The 6,303-nt window shown below is 39.0% G+C and overlaps 1 pseudogene across 1 annotated transcript; it reads right to left on the reverse strand.

Moving 5' to 3' along the window:
- On the reverse strand, window positions 1-1,250 carry LOC306659675 (MOB kinase activator 1B-like; annotated as a pseudogene). Its single transcript has one exon. The product of its transcript is annotated as an MOB kinase activator 1B-like (transcript).
- Window positions 1,251-6,303: the final 5,053 nt, after the last annotated feature.

Here is a 6,303-nt window from a genome sequence, read left to right on the forward strand (position 1 = left end):
TTTGAGCCCTGCTCAGTCCTATGTCTGTGCTTTGCACCTCATAAGTGGGCCTGCCAAGGCACTTTAAAAACATGTCTTTTGGGGACTTCAAAATGGGCCACAATTTACAAACACAGAACCCCATCCATCAGCAGTTCAGTGGGTAAGCATTTTCTTTCAGCACATACAGTATTATTAAAAAACTCAAGTAACCAAAACCAGGTTAAAAAAAAAAAGTACTGTATGCTGCTAAGACAAAATTTACCCCTTTTCAAATGTAGAGAATGGTTCTTGGTTTCCTCTAGCAATATAATATGGTTTCATGTATTCACAATAAAGAAAAGAGAACCCAAACAAGCTCCCCCAAACCTAAGACAAAAACAATCCAGATAGAAACAAAATATAACAAAATCCAAATACACTCCACACAGCTTCAATTGAGGAACAAACAATTTGCACAGCTCTGCATCCTTTTTATCTGTCCTTGGAAGTGAGTTTTTCAATCAGTTCTTGGAGTGGTGCAAGTTCTCTTCTATCAATAAGGTTGAACTCCTGGACAAAAAAAATAAAGTGCTTGAAAGATGTATTAAGATGTGCTTCCTCCTGAAGCTGTATCACAGGATCAAAATGTTGGTGATAAATATGAGCATAAACCCTAAAGAGACGTTTGAGTATAGTCTTTGCCACAGACATAAAATTCTTTGGGAATGGAACACCAATTTTTGATGGAAATAATGTCTCATCATCCAACTGGTCCTGGACCCAAGTCATCAGGTAATCAATATACTTTGGTGCAGAGCATTTAATAGGTTTCTTTATATTTGTTCCATCTGCTCAGTGGTACTCATATTTTGGTCCAGCTGACATCACCGGACAACTCTCCTCTGTACAGAAGTTTGTGATGGTTCCGTACAGCATGTTGATCTGATTGAAGAAATCCACAGTGTTCACTGCAACCCACTCATTTAGATCTTCCCCCTCAGGAAGCATGACAGCCATTCTGAGGTTGCCACTGCCAAGTGTGGCTTCTGCATGCTTTAAGAGCTCATACTGGTGAGATCCCTCTGGGATGTTCTTCTTTGGTTTAAATGTTTTAGAAGAGCGACTACCAAACAAGAAGCTCATGTCGGCCGCGGCGTGAGCTGAGGGCTTGGCGGTTGCGAGGCCTCACGGTGGTGGCGGCCACAGGAGGGGGAAAAAAAGGCGAGAGGAAGACGAGGCGAGAAGGGGAGTGCCGCCTGTTTGGCGGCCGCAACTTGTTCGGCTTTGCCAGTTCCCAATGATTTTCTTTTTAAGCAAGAAAATAACTTTACCAATATGGCCATACTGGTAAACCAAAGTAGAGATCCAGTATCTTGATTCCAAAATCCTGATCCTTGTCCTCAGTGCTGATCCAGTAATGAGGACAAGGTGTTGAGAAAAAGAAAGAGTTTTATTGATTTGCCAGAATCCTAGAAAAGCAGTGGGCTAAGGTCACAAAAGCTGCATTTCTTACTGCCAATGGGAACGGAAGGCTTTTAAGAGGGGAATTCATGGATTGGGCTGCAAATTATTATCAGTAGATAAAGTTAATGTCCAACAATATCCTTGAGAGAGCCATTACTCCAGTCCCCAAGACTGGAGTTTATTCTTGTGCGTAGTGATCTGAAGGACAGATAACTTGGCCTAGGACAAGAAGAATGTTAGTCTTACTCCCCCCCCTCCCCCCACCCCATGGTTAGGAAAGGGGAGAGGGAGGGAGGAAGAGGGAGATAAGGAGAGAGAAAGAGAAACATGAAGTTTAAAATAGGCCACCAGTGGTTGAGCAGCAAGATTTATATTTAAAGCCTGTAGTGAACTGTGCATGACAGGGACCCCATGATAATCTCAGCCCTATATTCAGCGTGCTGACATGAGCTTTAGGTTTATATAGAGGAAGACACAGGGCAGTGGGTAAGAGGTATGCATAATTAACTAAGCAGTCTTGGTCAGACTGTGATCTTGTTGATCATTACTTCAGTTGTGGTTCTGCTTTGGAAAAGTGTATATTATTTGAGGGGGTAATTTCCACTTGTTGCTCAGGATGTTTATCCTTACTAGGTGATCTGGAAAGGGGGCACAATTTGGTTCCCATAAGATGATTGTTCCTGCTTAGTGGGGGCAGGTTTAACATGTGGTCATTTTCTGGAAAGTGAAGGATGGCAACTAATGACTTATGGTTTACCACTGCAGGAGTAAACAGGATGCTACAAATCTTGCCTAAATATTGAAGAAGATGAAGCTAGTAAACTTTGTATTAACAGTTTTTAGATGAACACTCCTTAAAGCATGATTAACATGCCTATGTGCAGAACTAGGTGGAGACCTGACCCAAAGTTTAAAGTATATAGGAGACAGGTACAAAATAAATGCATAGATGCCAAACTTTATCCTGCTTTTAGTTACTGATAAGGCATCTGCAGGCATAAGTAGTTACTGCTTTTAGCAAAGGCAGTCTAAGTCCCGGATGCTTTCTCCAGGTAGATTCTGTCAGAATAGAGTTGAATTAAAGGACACCCAATTGATGTCTGATGCTACAAAATTGCTTGCTTCCTGGTGGGGAGAAATCCACATATCTGGTGTCAGGAGTGATCTGTATTGTAAATGTACTGTAAGAGAAACTGATAACACCCTGTTTTATTCAGACACACAGTCTAATTTTAGCCGTTCTTGTCATTGTGTTGTGTATCTCTTTAAGTTTCAATTTCTATTTCTTTGATGATTAATGATGTTGAACACCTTTTCATGTTTATTGGCTTGTTGAATAGTCCTTTTGTTCACATCTTTTACCCAGTTTATTTTACTAGTTCATCAGTATTGTTGATTTATAGAAGTTTTTAAATATGTTATGGATATGAATCTTTTGTCAGATGTAGTACTAAAAATATCTTTTCTCAATTTATGTCTTGTCCAATCACTTTTTAAATGATGTCATTTGATGAAGAGAAATGTATTAAAAGATCATCTTTTTTCCATTGTTTATGGTTTTATCTCTTGTTTTTCAGGTGACTATAGATATGTGGCTATTTTTCTGGGATTTCTGTTCTGTTTCATTGGCTAATTTGCCCATCTTTATGACAATAACATAATATTTTATTATTATATTTGAGTTTAATAGTTTTACATCATGATTTATATAGCCTTCTAGCTTTGTATGTTTTTGTTTTAAGACTGACTGTTCTATAGCATAAATACAGAATGTTTTCAAGATCATCTTTAAACTACAAAATATTTTAAAGTAATACCTATGTTTAGGATAGTACTATAGTGCTATAAGTCCTTTGCATTTTCATATAAATTTCAGAATTAGCCTATTAGTTTCCTCCAATACACACACACACACACACACACACACACACACACACACACATACACACCCTACACATCTTCTAGAACTTTCTCTGAAATCTCATTGATCATTTTGGGGAGGGTTGATATTTTAACAATCTTGAGTTTTCTAATCCATGAACATACTTTTTAATCTTTACTTGGGTCTTTTAAAATTTCTCTTTGGTTCTGTAATTGTCAGTTTAGAGGCTTTGCTTGTGTTTTACTAAGTATATTTCTGTGTATAGCAGTTACTATAGTTTGCAGTTGTGTTAAGCAACCTGGGTGGCAGTTTGGGAGAGCAACAAGGGCACTGCCCTCCTGGGAGGAGGGCTCCAAGAGCCATTCTAAAGGTAATCAATGACCCCATTCCACATACTAGTTTTAAAGATTCACTGTCCTAATGCCAGTTTTTTTGCTTTCTCTCCATTGTTAACAAGTCTGTCAGTCTCTTCAGTACCTTCATGTTTTCTACTCATTCTCTTCTCTCACCTAGACCTTTCATCTGGAAAGGTTGGGTAGAAGAGACAAAAAACTCTTAATGGAAAAACAGTTTATTTATTTTTTAAAATTTTTACAGGCTGCATTTTGACTCATTGTACACAAATGGGGTACATCATTTCCCAGTCATTTGGCTTATTTTTGGTTTTTAACTTGACTTGGTTTCTCCTTTGATTGTTTTTTCCTATAAGGTAGTTCCTCCTTTTGCGGACCTACATTGTTGTTTTCATTTCTTCCTCATGGACTATTTTGCTGAGAATATTCTGTAGCTCACACTTTCTATTTGTAATTTCTTTTAACTTTTGTTTATCATGGAAAGATTTTGCTTTGTCTTCAAATCTGAAGGTTAGTTTTGCTGGGTATAGTATTCTTGGTTGGCAACCATGTTCTTTCAGAGCTTGAAATATAATGTTCCAGGCCTTTCTAGCTTTTAGGGTCTGGGCTGAGAAATCTGCTGATATCTATTTTGGTTTGCCCCTATATGTAATCTGATGCTTTTCTCTCACAGCCTTTAAAATTCTATCTTTATTTTGTTCGTTTTTATGTGGTGCTGAGACTTGAACCCAGTGCCTCACACATGCTAGGCAAGTGCTCTACCACTGAGCCACAACTCCAGCCCCTATCTTTATTTTGTATGTTAGCTATTGTCATTATAATGTGCCTTGGTGTGGATCTGTTATAATTTTGTACACTTGGTGTTCTGTAAGCCTCTTGCATTTATTTTCTATTTCATTTTTTAGATTTGGGAAATTTTCTGATATTTCATTGAATAGGTTGTTCATTCCTTTGGTTTGTATCTCTGTGCCTTCCTCAATCCTGATAATTCTTAAATTTGATCTTTTCATGGTGTTCTATATTTCTTGGAGGTTCTGTTCATGATTTCTTACCATCTTCTCTGTTTGATCAACTTTATTTTCAAGGTTAAATGTTTTGTTTTCATTGTCTGAGGTTCTGTCATCCAAGTGATCTAGTCTGTTGATGACGCTTTCCATTGAGTTTTTAATTTAGTTTATTTCTTTCATTTCAAGGATTTCTTTTTTCTTCTTTTTTAAGAATCTCTATCTTTTTGTTGAAATGATCTTTTGCTTCCTGCATTTGCTCTTTCAACTGCTTATTGGCATGATCATTCATTGCCTGCATTTGCTCTCTTATCTCATCCTTTGCTTCACAAATATTCTGAACTCTGAACTCCTTTTCTGACATTTCTTCTACCATACTGTCACTGGAGTCTGTTAATATAGAATCTAGGTTTATTTGGATCATTTTCTTCCCTCATTTTTTCATGTTGTTCATGTATCTTCCCCTCTAGCAGTGCAGATCTGGGGTATTGCAGTTTCACCCCTATAGGCTTATAGTGACCCTATAGGTTTCTAAAACCTCTTCTTTAAGGAGGAGATCAATATTAGCAGTGCTCAGTACAGACAATATTCCCCCCTAAATCAAATAGCCCCTATGAAGACATTAAAAATATTGTCATAATAAACAGAGAATGAGCTCAATTATTATCTACAGTATAACAAATAGATTTGCAATAAGGTCTGCAGTTTCTAATGGAGGACAAAGAGGATGGGGAGGGGTGTAGGATGTAACTGTTAATGGCATAAGAAAAGCATATATAGAAGTTTTAGATTGTAGAAAGAGTGAAAGTGTCATTCAAAGAAGGAGGTTGTTAGCATGAGAAAAGGGAGAAAGAGACTCTGAGGAACCAGGTAAACAAAAGGAAAATAGATCAAGAAAAGAATGAAAACTTAAAATTTTTCAAAAAGAAAAAAAATCTACAGTATAATAGTCATATATTATTCAAATCTCCCAGTCTTCAGTAACCTGATGCATGAGAGGTACCTGACAATGAGCTTCCAGTCTCCAGCAGGTGTCTCAGGGTAGGATTTGCCCCACCTACAGATGGGAGCTACAGCTTCCAGGATAATCCAAGATGGCCGCTGTGGCTTCCAAATGTGTTGTCAAATGGGGAGCTGCAGCCTGGGATGTGGGCATGGTCAGCTGGGGGTCCTGGAGGCAGGGTACTGTTGTTTGGACAGGGGTCTTGGAGGTGGGGTGTGATTGGTAGGTCTGAGGGGTCCTGGAAATGGGGCTCAGTCAGTCCAGCCAGGGGTCCTACAGTTCCTGCTGTTGTCTCAAAATGGTGGCAGCCATGTGTAACCAAACCTGCAGGTACTGTGACAGTGCACTTTCAGGCAACAGAAGGCAGCTGGCAATCCAGTGGCTGTCTGCCCTTGGTCTGCTGGCTACTGACAGACAATTAGCAGCTGGACCTCGGGTGGGGTGATGGGTAGGTGAAAAGCAGGCAATGGGCAGGCAAGAGGCAGGCAAATGGCAGATTATAGGCAGTAGTCAGTGAGCAATCTGCATTCAAAAAGTAGTCAATATGCTGGTAGATTGTAGGTGATCAAGTGGAGAAATGGGGTAAACAGCAGGGGATTGATAAGCAGCGAAGACTGCCTTACCAAGAAACAGATA

Source organism: Sciurus vulgaris (assembly GCF_902686455.1).
Source record: "Sciurus vulgaris genome assembly, chromosome: 4".
Lineage (NCBI taxonomy): Eukaryota > Metazoa > Chordata > Mammalia > Rodentia > Sciuridae > Sciurus > Sciurus vulgaris.